Source organism: Pseudophryne corroboree, chromosome 3 (assembly GCF_028390025.1).
Source record: "Pseudophryne corroboree isolate aPseCor3 chromosome 3, aPseCor3.hap2, whole genome shotgun sequence".
Taxonomy (NCBI): domain Eukaryota; kingdom Metazoa; phylum Chordata; class Amphibia; order Anura; family Myobatrachidae; genus Pseudophryne; species Pseudophryne corroboree.
In genome coordinates, this window is record NC_086446.1 from 269,700,375 (window position 1) to 269,722,234 (window position 21,860).

General features: G+C 46.8%; 1 pseudogene; it reads right to left on the reverse strand.

Moving 5' to 3' along the window:
- Window positions 1-465: 465 nt before the first annotated feature.
- LOC134898456 (5S ribosomal RNA) lies at window positions 466-585 on the reverse strand (annotated as a pseudogene).
- Window positions 586-21,860: the final 21,275 nt, after the last annotated feature.

Sequence of the window (21,860 nt, forward strand, 5' to 3'; positions counted from 1 at the left end):
AATATATAGGTAATACTGGTATGAATATAAATATATGATATATATAATATAGAAGGTATAGCAGCGGGATGAATATTTTAGTATAGGGTTAGAAAGTTAGTCTGCACAGAACTTGTCAATTTAATAGAAAAAGCAGTACCATATTATTTAGATCTCCGGGTGGACTCTGAAAGTATATATAATAATTTAACTAGGGTGCAGAGATAAAGTAAGCCCACTGTGGAACATGTGTTCATAGTTAATATATACTTTATATGTGAACATATAAGGGATAATGAGGAGATATACAAATTAACAAATTGGAATATGGGCTATCTCATATGTGATATTATGACTGGTGATAGTGACTAGTAGTGACATAGGAAACATAGTGATGATGGAGTATTTAGGAGTAAGAGTATTGGGCTATGTGGGTATCAAAGCCTATGTATATAAGTACCATTCAATCTGATTAGCAGTGTAGCCTAATTACAGTACTTAATCTTTCCACAAGTTCTCCCATCTGGTACTAGTCAAGCCCTACACTGCTTAGCTTCCAAGATCAGACGGATTTGGGTGTGAAGCCAGCGTGGTATGACTGTATCTTGCGGCGCATATATCAGATAGTAGCCTGGTATCGTTCAGAGATTTTTATTAACCACACAATGTGATAAAAATATAATAATAAAATAGTGAGATAAAGATAAGTGTGATAAATGTGTACCGAAGATTATAGTGCTTTATAGTGTACACCTTATAAGAATGGGGCAATTTCATATCCTTTGTTGAAGCCGCTGGGATGCATCGTATTAAGTTGGAAGATCCAGAACATCTCCCGTTGAGACAGTTTATTCGCCAGATCTCCACCCCTCTCACCAAGCTGCACATGTTTGATTGCTTTGAAGGAGAGAGCTTCTGGATTTGAGTTGTGTACAAGGTTAAAGTGTCTACATATGAGATGGGTGTCCACTTTGTTCTTGATATTTCGAACATGCTCTTGCATCCTTAATTTCAATGGTCTCTTCATCTTTCCTACATACTTTTTGGTACAAGTGCATTCTAATAGGTAGATCACTGATGTAGTATTACAGTCCATAAAATCTTTGATTTAGAATTCCTGTGTACTCCCCATGCCGTTAAAGGTTCTTCTATTCAGGTTCAGATATTTACAAACATTGCACCGACCACATTTAAATGCTCCAACACACTTGGGGAATGAGTTGTTGTTACTTCCAGGCGGCAGTTCACGCAGCATGCTTGGTGCAAGAATGTCTTTCATGCTCTTGGATTTGCGAAATACTATTTTGGGTTTGTTAGGAAGAAATTCTTTCAATACTGGATCCATCAGGAGTATTTCCCAGTGGTTCCTAAGTGAAGTCCTGATGGAGTTCTCATGGCAGTTGAAAGTTGTCACGAAGGCAATGGATTCTTTCTTCTCACTCTTATTCTTGTACTGTAAGAGGTTTCCTCTATCTAGATTCCTGGGTGTAAATTTACTAAGATGGGAGTTCTATTTAAGATGGGATGTTGCCCATAGCAACCAATCAGATTCTACTTTTCATTTATCTAGCACCTTCTAGAAGATAATACCTGGAATCTGATTGGTTGCTATGGGCAACATCCCATATTAAATAGAGCTCCCATCTTAGTAAATTTACCCCCTGGTTTTAGTAATTGCTTCTTCCAGGATCGTCTTGAGGTAGAGTTTTCTTCAAATCTTTTCTTGTAAATCTCTATCTGTTCCTTGCATTCATCATTCTTACTGCAATTTCTCTTGATCCTATGGAACTGCTAATAAGATATATTGTTCCATTTTTTTATGATGGCTGCTTTTATAGTGTAAATTGCTATTCTTGTCCACCTCCTTGGTGTAGTTCTTAGTGGTGACTGTTTCACCATCACCAGTTAGGATTAGGTCCAGAAACTCTATAGACACTTTATTTGTGTTGGAGGTAAATGAGAGATTCATGTCGTTGTGTTGTAATGTTTTAATAAATTCAGTAAAAAGTCCAATACTCCCATTCCATAAAATTAAAATATCATCAATATAACATTTGTAAAAAAACGTGTTCTATATAGAACTGTTTATTGTAAACATGAGTCTCTTCCCATTTACCCATAAATAAATTAGCAAAGCTGGGTGCGAAAATTGTCCCCATCGCTGTGCCTCAGCACTGAAGGTAAAATTTGTCTAAAAATTTAAAATAATTCCGACTCAGGATAAACTTCATTATATCACAGATAAAATCTTTGTGAGTTTCTGTGAGTGAGGGGTCTTTATCCATAAAATCTCTGCATGCCCGGATTCCCTCGTAGTGTTCAATGCAGGTATATAGTGACTGGACATCTATTGTCACCCATAGGTACATGTCTCTCCATTCCATTGCTTTCATCTGGTTCAATACCATGGCGGTATCCTGGAGATATGATGGAGTTCCTTAACATAAGGATTCAGGAATATGTCCACATATTCTGATAAATTAGATGTAAGAGAGTCAATTCCTGCCACTATTAGCCTACCAGTGGATTAAGTAAACATTTGTGGATCTTGGGCTAATAGTAGAAGATAGGGGTAATGGGGTTGGATTGCAATAGAAATTGATACTTATCTTTTGTGATAGTACTGTTCCTAAGACCTTGTAAGAGAAGTATTCTCAGTTCTTCTATATATGTATCCTTGGGATCGCCTGTTAATACTGTATAGGAGTTTGTGTCCCCTAGGAGGCGTAAAGCTTCTTTGACATATTGGTCACGGTCTAAGATCACAAACCCCTTCCCCCCCTTTGTCAGCAGGTTTTATTACAAGGTTGTTATTTTTCTGTAGTTTTTTTTCTGTGCTTCAGTCTTCCTATTCATCAGATTCTTAGTGATAACTGGTGCTAGATTGGTCTCGCATAGATCTTTCTTAACCAGATCGTAGAAAACACTGATATTGTTTCCTGTAGACTCCACTGGGTAGTACTTGGAACTCGGTTTTAGGCCTGATTTGGAATTGTTCTCGTAATTCCGAATGATGGCATCTTCTTTCCGTAAAAATTGCTGGGAAATCCTCTACGGATAGAACTCCAGGAGATACTGTCCTAAGTGGCAGGCTGTGAACCGTGGGCTGGGATAACCACTGGTAGTTGTGCAGCAAACGATAGCTGAGGTGAGAATTCTGTGGAGCTGAAAATCCAAGAGACACTGGAAGGCACACAGGTGGACCAGTGGGAGCGCAGAGCTACAACACCTGTACTGGGACAGAAACATAAAGCACTGGCAGGTTTGAAACTGGACTGCCCCCTTTTACCAGAGAGCTCAGCCTGTGATTGGCTGGAAGAAACCAGAGACCAAGTCCCATTGGCATACTATGAATTGGTCTCCAACATGGCGGCCCACAGTACTGCAGACATGCTAGAGAAGGGGATCTTGCTCAGGCAGCCTCCCTGTACAGTGCTCCAGAGCAAGGTATCTACACAGACAGCCTCCCTGCACAGTGCTCCAGTGACAGCAGGCCGCACAGTCACCAGCTCCCTCTCAGCTGCAGCACACCAACGGCCCTCACAGACCTCCACCGCCGCAGCGCTAGCCATCTGACAGAGAGCCCCAGGAGACTATCACCGTAGGTGAGTCCCTGGTCCATGACAAGTAGGACCCATTTGGTTTCTAAACCAGAAACAGTGTAGAATAGAACCCTTGACCCTGTTGATGTCGTGGCACAGGGTTGACCACTTCAGACTGCAGTAAAGAGTGAATGACTCCCTGCAATGCCTGGGCTTTGCCAGGGTCCAGTGATGGAGTGGTAGGGTACGCCTCAGGAATGAAAGAGTGTACCCATGAGAGATCACTTCTTGGACCCAGGAGTCGGTTGTGATAAGACTCCATGCCTGGGCAAACTTAAGAAGCCAGCCTCCCACCCTGGGGACCCCAGGGGGAGGCCTGTCCCATCAGACTGAGGGCATCTGGCAGCCCAATTCTGCTTGACCCTGGGTTTGGAGGCCTTGCCTGTGCGATCTGAGCATGAGAAGGACTGACCCTTGGGTTTGCCTTGTGAACGAAAAGTCCGAAAGGATCAAGTCCGAGGTCTTCCTGAGGAAGCTGAAGGCAAATGAGCCGTCTTAGATGTTGCTAGTTTCTCGACAATCTTATCCAGTGCTGGACCAAAGAGGAACTCTCCCATGTATGGGAGGGCTTCCAGGGCTTTTTTGGCATCCTTATTCACCTTCCATGAGCGGAGACACATGATGTGGTGAGCTGCAATTAAGAGAGCCGAAGCCTTAGAGCAGTGTTTTTCAACCACTGTGCTGTGGCACACTAGCCCAAAGCTGTCTCCAGGTGTGCTGCCATAGAAGCAGAGCCAGGCCCGTCAGTGTTTTGCTGCTACTGAGGCCCTGGAACGATCAATACTGGTGGGTTTATTAGTTTCAGAGTCAGTTCTAATTTTGGGCCTGGGCAGTGTTGGGCTCTTCTGGCTTTCTCAGATGTGGCTCAGGCATTACCTATGGAGAAGTTGCGACATGACATCCTAGGACACGCAACTGCATCATTCATCACCATTATATTTGTGTGTGCCTTGGCAATATTTAAATCTTGTTCAGTGTGCCGCGAGTTGTAAAAGGTTGAAAATCTCTGCCTTAGAGGATAACAGTGCAACATTAAGAGCAGCTTTGCCAATGTAATAGGCACCATCCCTGATGTTGGCAATAATGGATAACTGAGCTGTGAACAGATAAGATGTGAAACTGCGGTCTAGGTCATCAGTCCATGTGTCTATGGCCTTAGCGACCCATGCTGTGGCCATAGCTGGCCTGGCTGTAAGGGAGTACACTGACTTGAGACATGCATCCAGTTGTCTATCTGGCAGTTCCTTAAGTGAGGATGCAGTAGGGCTAGGTATCTGGAACTTTTGAGTAAGTGTGTCACATGAGTATACACAAGTGGTGGGTTTTCCCACTGTGCACAATTTTCTGTGGGTAATAGGTAAAAGGAGCTGAACCTCTTAGGGGGCATACACACTAGATTACTTTTTTCAAAGATATTGACAATAAGGATGATTTTGAACAATATATCATTCAAGTCGTCTGGTGTGTATGCCTATCCCAACGGCCGATGCGCGCAGCTGCACTCGTTAAGAGCAGGTCGCTGGTCAGCCGTGCAGACAGCTCAATGTGAGCAGTGAGCAATGTCACTTGTGACATTGCTCATCTCGGCATCTCGGCATGTGTGTACGGAGCTGTAATAGCACAATGTGACTTTGCTCCTCCTTCCCCCCTGCACCCGCCCCAGCTAAAACGTAGCCTCCTACTTCCTGCCTTCAGCGCATACTTAGTCACCACTGCCCCACCAATGAACAGCCGACATCCACTGTGCCACCAATGATCTTTAATCCACTGTTTATTTATGTGAGGGCACCCAACATATGATTATTGCATGTGCCTTGGCTCTGTATTATGCTTTGCAAAGCAGCAGATGAAGCAGCTAGACTCTGTACAGATGTAATGGCTGGTGAAAACCCACACAGGGAGCCACAGGAGGATGCAGATGCTGTGGAACTGCTACAGGGGAAGCCATTGTGGACTGCACTGGTTGTGGACTAGTCCCCGGGGGAGCCAGTGTGGGCTGTACTGGCTGAGGTATACCCATAGAGGGGACCACAGGTGGCGTAGCTATATGGTCGGCAATTTTTGCCAGCGGCGTTGTAATTGAAGTAGATGGGAGCTCTTGTACAATAACTGGTGGGGCTGAGGTGCTGGTATACACTAAACAGCACTGACAGACTATCCTGTGATAAATCCTGAGGTAAAACCTCAGTGTGACAGGCATTACATGCTACCAGGCACAATATGTGACAATGACCACACACAAATACTATTTTAGTAAAGTGTGGCAAATGTAACCCAATACGCACTAGTATTTAAGGGTTACAGGGAATAAACAAGTACAGGGAAAGCAATATCAATGTACAGTTGAAATAAAGAGAAATCAATCGAACGGCACTCATCAGGGCTGCCCTTTATCTTGTCAAAGTCAGAAAAATATCCCTATACACGCTGCCATATTTGCACCTCACGCTGGTCCGCGCTGCGCATGCGTGCGCTTTCCCGTGATAGCGCATACCCGCTGATGCGTGCACCCGCTCGCATCGGTATGCGTATTTACGGTAAGGAGTATGTAGTCGTAGCGTGCGACCCAATCGTTACATATTTTCACAATTAATGTAGTTTGTAGACCATAGTCCCTTTGATAGATTCTGAAAGTTTGGTTAATATGGAATGTCCCTGAACGGAGGAATCCCTCTTTGTATTGTGCTAAGGGTCTAACAGGAATCATACAGCAGTGTTTGGTACCCATCGGAAGAGTATTTAAATAGCAATATTCCGGTGTTGGTTTGGAGCGTATTAATCGCTCGTGCGGATAGTTATGGACATAAGAAGTTTATGTCCATTTCTATTATTTACTCATACTCAGGTATGCGGCGGGAAACCTAGTTTCCCACCCACCTGAGCTGTTTGAAATCGTCACAGCCCACCTGTATGAATCACCCTATGACCTTTTGTTATAATGCGAAGCCGAATTCCTGCGTCCAATGGACAATGAGGTTGTAGGGACCATTAGATTGCATTGTGTGAGTAGCATAAAAGACGGGCCTGTGGCATCCAGCTTTCACTTCTCATCAAACGGTTCTCATTGCTGATAATCGGGAAGCTGGCTGTCCAGAAGCGCTTGCGATCGTTACCCTTGTGCGTAAGTTTCTCTCCGTAATCATTGTCTTTCTGTGAGCCATTTCTCTCATCTCTCTCCCTATCTCTCTCTCTCTCTCTCTCTCTCTCCGTCTCTCTCTCTCTCTCCCTTCTCTTTTCTCCCATATCTCCCCTTGACTAGTATTGTATTGTATTGTATTAGATTGGTATTGTATTGTATTTCTAGTGTAGCTATTTTGGTTAGGAAGTCTCTGTTATATTGTAGTGTATCATTTGTACTGTGATTCCTTTTTGCAAGTATATTAGTTATAATACATATAATAGGCTTTGGACCCTAAACAAGTATCTGTGTATTTTCTCATAAGTATAGTGTGTTCACGAGCGTCGGTGACGCTCAAGCAGCTTTGTAGTTAAAACAGGTTACACAAGGTTGCACTTACACCTTGTCCTCACATTAAGGTATACTGTGCATTTCATTGTCAAAGATATAGATATCAAGGTTTAGCGTTGTGAGCGTCTGCGCCGCTGGTGACCTCCTCGTGGTCTCAAGCGTCCGCTACGCCATAGCGAAGCATTACGTTTGTCTATAGCCAATAGCGTGCCTGCCTGTGATCATTTACTCGTGAGTAAACGTGACGCCTGAGCGTCTCGATCACGGCTAAGCGATCGATACGCAAATAGCGTACCTTTACGGTACTTCTCACGCATTCAGCGTACAGTGTTCTTAGACCTCATAAAGGGTTGTTTATACGATAAAGCAATCCAACAGGCTTTGTCAATTGGGGGCCGTCCAGTCCTTCACATATCTGCACTAGGTAGATCAGCAGACATTATCCCTCAGCAAAGGGCGGGAGGTTGTCTCGCAGTGCTGATGGGATAAGCGTCTGCTTCGCTTAGGTAAAGGGTGCTGAAGGAATCCGGGAACCGGAGGTAAGAACAAAACGCTAGTGTTTTTTAAAACTGTTTATTTTTCTTCTGTCTTGCGTATATACGCACGCATACATATATATATCTGCATTTCTTTTCCATCTGTGTATTTCATTTTTCGTATATCACTATCCTGTTTGCCAGTTTTATAGTTGATAGAAAAGTGCCAAAAGAGATTTGCTGTTATTTCATAGTTTAAGAATAGAGGTAATAGTTAAAGTATAGACCAACACACGGTTTGCCTGGGAGATAAGGCGAAGTCAGTGTGGTGTGTGGTAGATGATCAGGGATCATCTACATTGATAAAAGTATAAATTGTGTTACGGTGGATCTTTGCTTTGCGTACACGTGTCCCTAACTGAGACTTGCGTACGCAATCCAAAGGCCGACGCACGCAGTGTACATTACGCAACGGAGCGTCTGTGTACGCCCACGTAACTCAAACCACAAGTTGACTTTAACAGGCGATAAATAGCGCAACGCGGTAAATAGCGCAACGCGGTAAATAGCGCAAGGCGATAAATAGCACAAATTGATTTCAGCTTTCCAAAAACTTAGTTTAAATACCTTACTTTACTGTAATACCTCTGGGGAGAGCTATCAGACTACGGGAAATTATTTTTCTGATCAGAAAACTATAAGAATGATATTGGTTTGAAAACGGTATGAGTGTATTGAATCCCGCTTTGTGAACTTTGTGATCTATGTGGAACGTGATGAGCACGATCTGAGTGAAAACGTGCAACAGAGTGTGATAAAGTTTTCGTTGTATTACGCTCTGGCTGTTTTGGAGCACAGTAGGGAGACTCCAATGATCCTACCATTTATGGGCAACAAGTGTCTATAAGTGGTACGATTGGACCGCACGGTTGTATGTGTGACCAATAACGCAACGTGATATGAGGTCGTATATCCATGCGTAAATCTTGCCCTCATACGTGTTGTAGGGAGCACATGCAAGCGTGATTTGTGTAAAGAAAAATGGAAAAGGGAATTTTCTCAGGAAAATCTCTAAAAATAGGGCCTGCAACGGCTACACGTGTCTGCTAGAAGGCGGACCGGAGATACCCGGAGCAGAAGAAGTTCAGTGGAAGAGCTTTAAGGATTTCCAACGAAGTTCTGTGTTTGGTGCATTTTAGGAAGTTTTTCTGTGTTAAAAAGGTCCACAATGGCAGCCAAGTGCACAATACAGAGACGGTCGGAGGTCAGGATTCAGACTCCAGAGGCTTGCAGACCCCGAGGGTCTGCTCGGTTAGTAATGTGGGGGAAATATGGTCCCCACTCTGAGACCTTTTGTGATGAATGGACACGAATGACTGCGGGGGATAAGGTACCATTTCCCGGGATAGGTAGTTTTGACTCAGAGGTGTTGCATAATTTAAGGAGAAGGATATGTCTCATTAAATCAGCAAAGAGACGAATCAAGCATTATGATTGTTTACAGATATGGCAACAGGAGGGTGAAATGCAAAGAAATGTAACTTACTTACCTAACTTTCATCTTGAGAGGAGAGAGATGGCAATGGAGGGGATTGTGGTTGCGGAGAGAAGCACAAGGGTGAACAATAAAAACGCTCTTAGCAACTGTAGTATAGATGATAAGAATAAGTGTAATAAATGTAACAAAGATAATTGTAATACTGTTGAATGTACAACTATTAACCCATGCAAGTCGCACCCCATGTTAAACTTTCCTCAGGAACACCAACCAGAAAGTGAACCCAGAACGATGTCGGCACCTCTTCCAGAAGCCATCACACAAGACGTCCAGGTGGACGCGACCCAGTCGGTAAAAACTGTAATCAAACCCCCTAATGGAGGGTCAGGTGAGGTCGTGTCCACAGGTATGTATGGTATTATACATCACGCACAAACAAATGTACCTTGTATCTTAGAATCAATTCAGAATGACATTACTGGACTTAATCCTGTTAGGGCAATTGCAGTACCAAATGGGGAAACTGACTCTTCAGGAATCACTCCTGTCAGGAACATCGCCATGTACTGCCCTTTTTCCCGAACAGAATTAAGAGCAATTCTGTCTGAATTTCCTGATCCCAGGAAAGACTTAGTTGCTTGTCAAAGATACATTAGAGTGCTAGGACATACTGCAGAGCCAAGTAACAAAGATTGGAGGACAGTTTTGAGGGCATGTTTACCCCCCGATGTTGATTCATTGAAATTTATCACTGATTGTAAGCTAGATGAGGAAGTGCCACTAACAAACAAGTATAACCAAGATAATGTAAAAAGAATCAATCTACAGTTGAAAGAATATTTTCCTACAGTAGTAAAGTGGAATAAAATCTATACAATAAGACAAAAAGAAGGTGAATCCGCAGAAGAGTATTTTCACCGGGCTCTGCAGGATATGGCTAGGTACACAGGTATAGATGACATTGAAACTAATGTACACCACAGAGAGGTAGCTGTGTCCGTATTAGCGAACAACTTAAAAGACACACTAAAAATTAGGGTACAAACTTCAATACCTCATTGGAGAGGTATCTTGGTGGCGGCATTAAGAGAGTCCGCTATCGAGCATGACCGAAATATCCAAAGAACCAGGGAAGCGCAGGGAGAGCGGTTGATGACACTGAACATCCAAGCACTAGAGGATGCATCAAGTCGACCGGAACCCCAGGCCCCTAGCACATGGAGAAAGCCAAGGATTTGTTACCATTGTAGAAGAGAAGGGCATTATGCCAACAACTGTAATAACCCACATAAAGTTAGACCCCCTAGACCAAGAAATGAGCAAAATTACAACACACACCATTATAATCAGAGATCAGATAGGAGGAATTTTGAGCCACACCCATGATAGGTAGTCAAGAACGGTGATCATACGACGGATGGTAAGCCTGAGGTAACGGTTAATAAAGTGGGAGGTCATTCACTGAAGACACAGGAATGACCAGGTGAAACGTTGTAAATGTATTTGTGAAGAAAAATGTTTTTCTCTCTCTCTCTCTATCCCCATCTTTGACGATTATCGGTAAGAATTCACACATTGCATATCCACTTGGTCCTTGCAGAAGTCTACCAAACCCCAGCATGACCTCCGCCACAATGTATTTCTGGCCAGATACAGACAGTGGAGTAATGCAGGTGCTGGTGGGGAGGGACTGCTCAAGGAGACCATTAGACACATAGATATGACAGCCTAATAAGTCTGACAATGTTTTTCTAATGCTAACAATGTTTTCTTAATGTTGACAATGTTTAAAAATGCTTTGTTTCTCTTTTCTTATTGATGGTTATTGTCGAGTTATGTAATGTATATATGCACATGAATTGTTCTCTATCTCTTTTGTTTTTTTTGTTGTCTCTCTCTTCCCACTCATGTTTCCATGGTTTAAAGATGCTATGTCACCCCTCAGTTGGACCAATGGTAATGCCAGATTTTTGCTCCTTACAGAAAGATCGTCGGTTGGGAAGGAATATTGCATCACCAGAATGTTCGTTTGGAAGACTGAGAGACAGCACCTTTGAGAGGACAGCAGAACAAGAAGAACAACAAGACGAGAGAACTTATTATCGTAACGAGTTCTCTCCCCCTCAAACTGATTTTCTTATACCCCCATTACAAATTTCTTCTTTTCTCCTCCTGTAAGATGGACTTGCCCCAAGAGACTGTGATATGGATTTTCCCGTTAACCATGATGTTGACCAGAGCAGTCTGTTTCGGTGAGAGTACCAGTGAGGTCGAGAAAGGATCCAGAAAGGTTCTGATGACTGAGACGGAGGTGTAAATTTCCAATAGCAACCCAATCACCAAGCAAAGGCGAGTACCGGGCACGATCTAACAACCATGTTATTTGTAAACAATTGTGAAGGATTGTTAGTTCAAAAAGAAAACTGTATCTGTAGGCTCGGTAGCAATAATGCCAATCCAGTTTTAATAACCATATGGACCGACATCCATTGAGTGACTATCACTCCTTAGTGGGTAGCGTGTTAAATGAGACAGATTGTTGGGTATGTTCTCAAGTACCTCAAGGGCATAGCAAATCAGGGCTAGTACCATTTCCTTTAACGTTAGGGGAGGTACTTGAGTTAAATGGTGGGAGACCGGTGGACAGGAGGTTTAATATCTCCAGCCCTCCTAGCTTGAAGCTCCACCACTACCATGTGGATAGGTCCCTCTTATGTTTCAACATCTCCAATCCCCGAAAGCCGGGAAATTGGGAAGTGTCATGGAGTAACCACACCATGACCTTTTCACACAGAGCAGATAGAATGCCTACAGATACAGAGCTTGTACGCCACATAGCCAGTAGAGGAAAATCTTTCCGGTATAGATACACCCTAGGAAATAGAATTACTAGAGTTGGAGAAGTATCACCAGGATACTGTGCACATATCGTACAGTCTGATACGTGCATTAAGCAGATGGAAGAATTAGGATCAGGAGATTTCACCTGGAAGGTGTGTAATATGGTAATGTCCTTCTCCGTCCCTTATGTTCTCCCCGATGATGCATATTTCATATGCGGGAGAAAGGCGTTCAAGTGGCTTGCCCCAAACTCTGAAGGATTGTGTTATATTGGAAAAGTATTGCCTGAAGTGATGACTGTAACACATGACAAAATGAAAGACATACACCGTGGTGCCCAAGCTCCTTATACTCACACTCATTACGAGCACCGAGTTAAAAGACAACTGTCAGAAAGGTTGGAGCATCCGGCCTCTGATCTTATCCATGAATCCACCGGGATTCAGGTTCTGGTAGCGTTAGATTTCACTCGCACCGCTCGGGGAGTGATGAATTATAGATACATTTCCGCACTCGCCAATTTGTTAGATAATATCACTGAAATGTATGATGACACGTTCAGATACACTGGAAGAGAACTTCAAGCTTATAAAACAGAACTAGTTCAGCATAGGATGGTTCTTAATTATCTTACAGCAGTAACAGGCGGATATTGTGTTACATTGGCAACACAGTACGGTATAAAGTGTTGCACGTATATCACAAATAGCACCGAGGATCCGGTAGAGGTCATAGACCAAAAGATGGACGATATTCTCCAATTAAAGTGGGAATTTCGCCGAAAACACAGTCTCACCCTTGCTGCTGTAGGTAATGAGCTGACTAGTTGGGTGTCATGGTTGAACCCGCGAAATTGGTTCTCCGGTTTAGGAGACTGGGCTCAAGGAGTCATAATGGATGTTGGAAAGTTTCTCCTATGTATCTTAGGTGTTATTATATCTATTGGATTGATATTTAGATGCGGGCAGGCTTTAATGAGGTGCAAACAAAGTACAAGAGTGATGAGCTTGAGGAGTGAGGAAACTGTAATTAACCTGGATTTGATTTATGACCCAATGATAGAAACCAGGATGTGATGAAAAATGCGATTATACGGTCCGTTTCTTTCACCTGTTTTTCTGCTTTTTTTTCCAAGATACAAAGACCCCCTTGGACGAGGAAGTTGACGAGACGCTATGACAGACAACAGACAAGCACCAAAGATGAAGTTTTGACCACTTGAGAAATGGACATTTGATGAACTTTGCCATGGATCCCCAGTTTCCCTAGTATTTTTAAACTCACGCTAGCCCAACATTTTTGTAAATCTGATGGCACTGACAAAGCTATTTGCTCATGCCCAAGGAGCAATACAGCGCAAAGAAGACGACTCTCAACAGATACCGAACAAAACTTCAACAACAGATGTACATTTCCCTGACATAGAATACCACCGCATTTACCGTATTTATGTCTTTTCTTCATTTCTACAACCCTCAGGTAATAACACACATAGTATAGGGAATACAGGCACAGATATCAGCAATCACATATTCCCCCATTCATGTATCATCAACTAAAATGTGCTCCCCATTCTGTTCAAAAGCCGAAAAGAGCTCGGTAAAGTTTGACAGCCCATCCACAGACCTGTACCACGGGATAAGAAGGAATTCAAATGTATACTTCGCAATACCTCGAAGCTTGATTTACCACACGTACGGCACGATGATACATGACCCTCCAAACATGGACTCATACACACATACTTCTGCTATCTCACTAGGTCATACCCTCTTCACACCTACTCCTCTCTTCTTCCTTACCCAACCATGGAAATGAATTAACCCCTGACTTATATTTTTCTCCTTTTTGAAATGTTTTGAAGGTGGCAGTTATTATTGACTGCCAAAGGGTGGACTGTCAAAGTCAGAAAAATATCCCTATACACGCTGCCATATTTGCACCTCACGCTGGTCCGCGCTGCGCATGCGTGCGCTTTCCCGTGATAGCGCATACCCGCTGATGCGTGCACCCGCTCGCATCGGTATGCGTATTTACGGTAAGGAGTATGTAGTCGTAGCGTGCGACCCAATCGTTACATATTTTCACAATTAATGTAGTTTGTAGACCATAGTCCCTTTGATAGATTCTGAAAGTTTGGTTAATATGGAATGTCCCTGAACGGAGGAATCCCTCTTTGTATTGTGCTAAGGGTCTAACAGGAATCATACAGCAGTGTTTGGTACCCATCGGAAGAGTATTTAAATAGCAATATTCCGGTGTTGGTTTGGAGCGTATTAATCGCTCGTGCGGATAGTTATGGACATAAGAAGTTTATGTCCATTTCTATTATTTACTCATACTCAGGTATGCGGCGGGAAACCTAGTTTCCCACCCACCTGAGCTGTTTGAAATCGTCACAGCCCACCTGTATGAATCACCCTATGACCTTTTGTTATAATGCGAAGCCGAATTCCTGCGTCCAATGGACAATGAGGTTGTAGGGACCATTAGATTGCATTGTGTGAGTAGCATAAAAGACGGGCCTGTGGCATCCAGCTTTCACTTCTCATCAAACGGTTCTCATTGCTGATAATCGGGAAGCTGGCTGTCCAGAAGCGCTTGCGATCGTTACCCTTGTGCGTAAGTTTCTCTCCGTAATCATTGTCTTTCTGTGAGCCATTTCTCTCATCTCTCTCCCTATCTCTCTCTCTCTCTCTCTCTCCGTCTCTCTCTCTCTCTCTCCCTTCTCTTTTCTCCCATATCTCCCCTTGACTAGTATTGTATTGTATTGTATTGTATTAGATTGGTATTGTATTGTATTTCTAGTGTAGCTATTTTGGTTAGGAAGTCTCTGTTATATTGTAGTGTATCATTTGTACTGTGATTCCTTTTTGCAAGTATATTAGTTATAATACATATAATAGGCTTTGGACCCTAAACAAGTATCTGTGTATTTTCTCATAAGTATAGTGTGTTCACGAGCGTCGGTGACGCTCAAGCAGCTTTGTAGTTAAAACAGGTTACACAAGGTTGCACTTACACCCTGTCCTCACATTAAGGTATACTGTGCATTTCATTGTCAAAGATATAGATATCAAGGTTTAGCGTTGTGAGCGTCTGCGCCGCTGGTGACCTCCTCGTGGTCTCAAGCGTCCGCTACGCCATAGCGAAGCATTACGTTTGTCTATAGCCAATAGCGTGCCTGCCTGTGATCATTTACTCGTGAGTAAACGTGACGCCTGAGCGTCTCGATCACGGCTAAGCGATCGATACGCAAATAGCGTACCTTTACGGTACTTCTCACGCATTCAGCGTACAGTGTTCTTAGACCTCATAAAGGGTTGTTTATACGATAAAGCAATCCAACAGGCTTTGTCAATCTCCACTGATTTTTGTTCTTTGCATGGAGGCCTTGGTGAGAGCCATTCAACATAATATGAATATAAATGGGATGGAGGTGGGTGATAGTGTAAGAGGGAGACGGTGGTGCGTGAAGTGCCTGCTGCCGTGCAGGTGTAGGTTCACCACTTACCAGGCGCCGTACTCTCTCACCTTCAGGTACCGGAACCTTCAACGGACCTGGAAAATCTTCAGTCGGACCCGGACACGGTGACCTAGGAGGAAGGAAATTGCTGAGTGCCGTCCTCCTGACTGTGGACCGAAACGCCCTCCGGAACCGAGTAGAATAGCGCTTTCGGGCTAGGTGAGAGTCATCCCAGGCGTACGCCTCAGAGCCCGAATTTCACCTATTGGCACTCTCGCACCAGGTGGAAATTCTACCTTGCACCGGTGTGCAAGGCTCACCGTTCGCCCTGAAGGAAGGGAGACAGATAGGGACAAACGCAGAAGGAATACACAGCCAGATGTTACTCACCGTCCTACGCCTTGTACTCCGATCTTCTCCACTTACAGGTCCCTGTAAGGAGGCAAAGAGAGAAACATCTGTGCAGGGCCTAACTCTAACCTAGTGTGCATCCGCTACACTAGCTACATAAACAAAGCCCTCAAACTGGCTCAAGTGTGGGTGGTGCAACACAAAACTATGCACAAACGTTAACACAACATTTTGCCCTGCACGGTAACAACACACAAAACATCATCAGAGTACAACATCAAACGGTGCAGATCCTTTATATCCCTACCTGCACTCTGGGATGGGGGGGTGGACGCCGCACAACCTTCCCACCTCCTATACCCTCTCTTATATGGGGCTCAGACCCAGCGAGCCTGCCTACCTATATCCCTTTGGGGTGGCCCAGGCCTAGTGCCCAGTGCCACCTTTATTCACCTTTGGGGGGGGCACTTATCTACCAGGCCTAACGCCCCTAACTGTCCACAGGCCGGAGGCCTTACTTTGTCCCTCGGGCCTAGCACCCACCTAACTTGCCGCCCGTTGAGTGACCTGGGCCTAATGCCCTGGGTCACCTTATAACCTTTGGCCAAAATGAACTTGGGCCTAATGCCCTCTACTGCTCCCCAGGCCTAGTGCCTGATCTTGCCCCCGGGCAGTGCCCGCCTACCGCGATGGTGAGGTGGCTTGGGCCTAACGCCCAAACCACCTAATCGAATACTGACCCCCAACTCCTAACAGGGCCACGGGTCGGGGGGAACCCCGACTGCACGTGCCCTCGGACCCAGAGGACCCGATTAAATGCACCCATGGGCCAGGAGGGCCCGACTAACTGCCCACAGGCCGGAAGGGCCTGACTTTGCCCACGGGCCTAATGCCCGAACACCCGGTGGTCGAGGGAGGAAGAGGCCCAAGGCCTCTTACCCGGATCGGTGGGAGAGGCTGCAGAGGGGTGCTTCGTCAGCTCTTTGGCTTCCCTCTCTCTGCAGCACTCTCCGCCGGACCTCCGCTGCTGGAATCCTGGCTCCGCCTCTTCGGTCTTCTTCGTCCCGTCTTCTGCCTTCTTTCTTCTCCGCCCGTTCTTCGGCCTTCTCCGGCGCCGCACCTTCCACCGCTGCTGGTCTTCTCCCGGCGTCTTCTGGAGCTCTTCTCTGCTCCGACTCCGGCGCGCAACTGAACTCCGCCGCCGCCCAGCGCCTGATATAAGCCGCTGGGAGGAGGCGGAGAGAATGACGCGGTGGACTCCCATTGGTCCGCCGCGACGAGCACTGATTGGCCCGTCGCGGCGGCTCCTCATTGGGCGCCAAGCCGCGAGCCGCGATTGGCTCCCGTCCGGCGCACTGTTCAAATCCTGGGGCGCTGATTGGAGGAACCCGGATCCTCTCGGATCCTAGTTCCTCCGTACTCAGGCCCGGTCAGGCACCTTCGCTCTCCACGTCTTCTGGGAACCAACAAGGACGCAGCATATCCCGATGAAGGGTTCTCAACCGACTAGACCCATCTGTTGCTTCCACCTGGTAAACCGGACCCTCTTCGGTGAGGCGCCTTCGGACAATATAAGGCCATACCTCCCACATCTATGCCAGTTTGCCACCCGGCCGCGTCATGCGGACCAGCACTCGCTGTCCCACGTCAAAAGGCTCCGCTCCTCGAGTTCTATGGGGTACATGAGTGTGGTTGGCTATCCTCCTCCGAGTCACTTCGTAAGCCACTCTTAAACGCTGCTGATGTTCCGCGACCCAATCTGCTGGCAACGTACCCCCTTCCTCCCGAAGTTCGGCCAAGGGCAGGTCTTGCGCTTCTCGCCCTGGGCGGCCAAACATCAAAAAGAAGGGGGAGTAAACGGTGGTGCTGTGAACCCGGTTGTTATAGGCCCACACCAGCTCAGCCACATGCTCAGGCCACCTCCGTCTCTTAGTGTCTTCCAGGGTCCGCAGCATCTGGAGCAAAGTCCGATTGAAACGTTCACAGGCGCCATTTCCCTGAGGATGATACGGAGTAGTACGGGACTTCTGCATCCCATAAAGTCGACAAAGCTGTTCCATCAGTCTCCCCTGGAAACAAGCCCCTTGGTCAGAATGAATCCTCTCGGGGCACCCAAACTGCTGGATAAAATGCTCGACAATGGCCTTGGTAGCGGACTCCGCCATCTGATCTCTGGTGGGGACCACGACCGTGAACTTGGTGTAGTGAGCAGTCATGACCAGGGCATATTGATGGCCACTAACGGACTCCCCAATCAGAACGTAATCAATCATCAACAACTCCAGGGGACGATTCATCTGAACGGTATGTACAGGTGCATGCTGTTCGTTCGGTTTGACCACCCCGCATCTCCGACACTCCCGGCACACTTTCTCCACCAACGTCCCTAACTGAGGGGCAAAAAACTGGCGCTGCATCCACTGAAAGGTTTTTGCTGCCCCCAAATGGGCTCCGCCATCGTGCGCTTCCGTCACCAGAGCCTTGAGGGCTGCTTCCGCCACCACAATCTGTTCCACCATCCTGAGTTCGTGGTGGAGGTACACCTGTCAACGCAGTGTTCCGGCGCAGACGAGTAATCGGTCCCAACTCCGCAGGACCTTTCGACAATAGAGAGTCAGCCGACTCCTCTCCCACTGGCTAGGCCAATGTCCCTTCTGTTTCCATCGCCGAATGACGCTCAGTCCCGGGTCACTCTGCTGTAATGAAGCCCACTCTTGTTCCGTGCTCCGGAGCAGAGCAGCGCATTCCAATACTTGTGGCCCCTCCAGGGTAACAGGGCATTTAATTCTGGTCAAGTCCGGGACCTCAGTGCTCTCGTCCTGAAGGTACCTCGATCGGGGGCATGGGCATAGGAAATCGCGACAGCGCATCCGCGTTCCCGTTACTCTTCCCTGGCCGATAGTGTATTTTATAGCTGAATTTTGCCAACCGGGCTACCCAACGCTGCTCCAGGGCGCCCAGTTTTGCAGTTTCTAGATAGGCCAGAGGATTGTTATCCGTGTAGATTTCCACATGGGTAGCGGTCAGGTACTCGGTGAACTTCTCAGTCACGGCCCAGACTACAGCCAACAGTTCCAGCTTAAAAGAACTGTAGTTGTCCGGCTTCCGCTCGGTTTCCCTCAAACTTCGACTACCATAGGCAATCACTCGTTCTTGGCCATCTTGTACTTGTGAAAGAACTGCTCCCAATCCCTGTAGGCTGCCATCGGTGCAGAGCAGAAATGGTTTCTCAAAATCAGCATATCCCAGAAACGGAGCCTCCGTGAGCATTTCCTTCAGTCGCCGAAATGCCTTCTCCTGTGCCTCACCCCAGGCTATTACCTGCAATTTTTTTGTAGTGGGCACTCCTCGAAGCAGGGCATGCAACGGTTCCGTGATTTTCGCAAAGTCCTTGATAAACCGCCGATAGTATCCAACCAACCCCAGGAAGGCGCGCAGTTCCGTGGTGGTGGTGGGCGTCTTCCAGTCCTGGATTGCTGAAATCTTGCCGGGCGTAGGGCAGACTCCTTCTCTGGATACCACATGCCCCAAGTACTCCAAGCTCGACTTTAAGAGATGACACTTGCGGGGCTTGACCTTGAGCCCATACTTCTCCAGACGCTGCAACACCACATCCAGGCGCGCCAAATGTTCCTCTAGAGTGGGAGCAAACACGATGATATCATCCAGATATATCAGCAGAGCTTCGAAATTCAAGTCTCCCAAACATCTCTCCATCATCCGCTGGAATGTAGCCAGGGCATTGGTGAGCCCAGAAGGCATGCGCAAGAACTCAAACAACCCCATCAGAGTAGTGAAGGTGGTCTTTTCTTGATCCGGTTGGTTAACCGCCACTTGCCAATACCCACTGGCCAAGTCCAGCGTGGAGAAATACAGAGCATTCCCCAGGGCCGCCAAAGACTCCTCTATTCTAGGCAACGGGTAGGCATCTCGCACGGTACTGCTATTCAACCGCCGATAGTCCACGCAGAATCGGATGTAACCATCCTTCTTCCATACCAACACGATGGGCGTAGCCCATGGACTTTTACTCTCACGAATGACCTGATTGTCCAACATCTGCCGCAACATCTTCTTGACCTCCTGATAGAGTTTGGGTGGGATGGGACGGTATCACTCACGGATTGGAGGACTCTCTCCAGTACGTATCTCATGCTTCAAATCTTCAGTATATCCGAAATCCTCCTCATGCCGGGAGAACACCTTCCGTCGTTCCCACAGCATATGCTCCAACTTCTGTACCATAGCTGGGCTACATTCGTCCAGACAGACATCCATCTGTTCTCGGATAACCCGGCCGCACCAATCCATACTGGGTTCCTCATCCCTATCCAAGCTCACCGCCATTGACCATGGTCCTTGTTCGTCAGTATGCAGCAAGACATGTCGCCCCCCTGAAACTCCGTCTTGGGTGATGGCCGTTACATTGGCAATGGTTGCTCCTGCCGGAATTTTCTTGGTCTCATCCAGTAGATTACACAGCCGAACCAACACCTTGCCGTCCCTTACTACAGCCAGGGTTCGGGCTAGGATGATTCCAGAGTCTATTCTGAGGTATCCATTGGGTTCCACCATCACTTCAACTCCCTCCAGGCGTTGGTGAGTACGCACCTCGAGGGGAAGGATTATCTCCTGGCGGGGAGGTAACTATCTGTTGCCGATGACTGGTCCGAATTGCTCCCAGGGATTCTTGCAGATGTCCAGCCTCACATATTCTTCCCACCTGCTGGAATGCCTGTTGCACCGGCCGTTGGACACCCAGTTCTTTCCAGTACTGCGGACCCCTTTCCTGGAACAAAAGCTGATTGAGATCTTGTAGGACGTTTATGCCCACAATCACTGGCCCGTGACTCAAACCCAAGCTTCCCACGACCAGTATTCCTTTCTTCCCTACTGCCTGTCCACAGATCGAGATCTCCATCCACACTACTCCGACAACCGGAATAGGAAGGTTGTTGGCAGCCGTAAGGGTAACCCAGCTTTCCAACACAGAATCCTTCAGATGAGAATAATGCTCCAGGAAAGAAGCCTCAGACATGGTGGTGACCTGCGAGCCAGTATCCAACAGGCATTTTTGCTCCTTTCCCCCAAGACACCCAACCACAACGGGACACTCACCCACTATATCAGCCGAATCCACTATAGCGGTTCCTCCTCCGCTCATCTCCCCCGCGGGTGGTCCCGCTACCGCGAGGGACTCTAGTTTAACGAAGGGTCTTGCCTAGGCTCACTACATTCCCGGGCAATGTGTCCAAACCTATTGCAGCGGTAGCAACGGGGACCCCTGCCTTCCCTGGGACGAGCGCCCCCAACGTTGGCTCGCGATTCCCTTGGCAGCCGCTGCAACGCCCGATCTTCCGACCCACCATGACCTCTCTGCCTATGAACCTCATCTCGCAATTGGGAGATCTCCGCTTTTATTTCCAGAGTGACTTTGGCGAACGCCGCCTTAAGATCTTGGACACAGGCCTCCATGGGGCTGGGTTCTCTGCTGGCCACCGGAGCAGACACCGGTGTCAACCATTGTGGGGCCATGGCATAAGGTCAAAAATTGGCATTGCGATCCCTAGCGACCACCTCCACTTGAACTTGACGGAAGGTCATCTTCTTGTCGTTGGCAATCTTATCTAACAGGATCTGTCGAATGGGGATACTACGTAGGCCCAGCGCAAACTGATCCCTCAGCATCACGCTAGGGTTAACCAGGGACCCCAAACCTTCTGGGTCACGCCGCGTGATTTCGCTCAACATTTCTTGCAGTGCATTGGCAAACTGGGGAATAGACTCGTCCTCTCTCTGGAATCGGTTGAATAATTGCTGACGCAGGGTTCCAGCAGAAGCAGTGTTGCCATAGGCACCCTCGAGGATCGTGAGTACCTCTTCCAACGTCTTCAGTTCCTCTTCTGGAACAAGGATCACGGACCGCCAGGCTTCTCCATCCAGTGTATTCAATGCCAAGTGCAACTGCATTTCGGGGGGCACCCTATACAGCTGGATGATTCCGTCCAGTCTCTTCTTCCAGTCTGCCAATGGCATATTCTGCCCATCGTACCGAGGGGTATGCGTCAATGCCGGTCCAAAATTGAATTTCCTCTCCGTTTCCGGAGAAGCGTTGTTTTCCGTGTCCGACATCCTGCCGACTACGCCAAAATGTAAGAGGGAGACGGCGGTGCGTGTA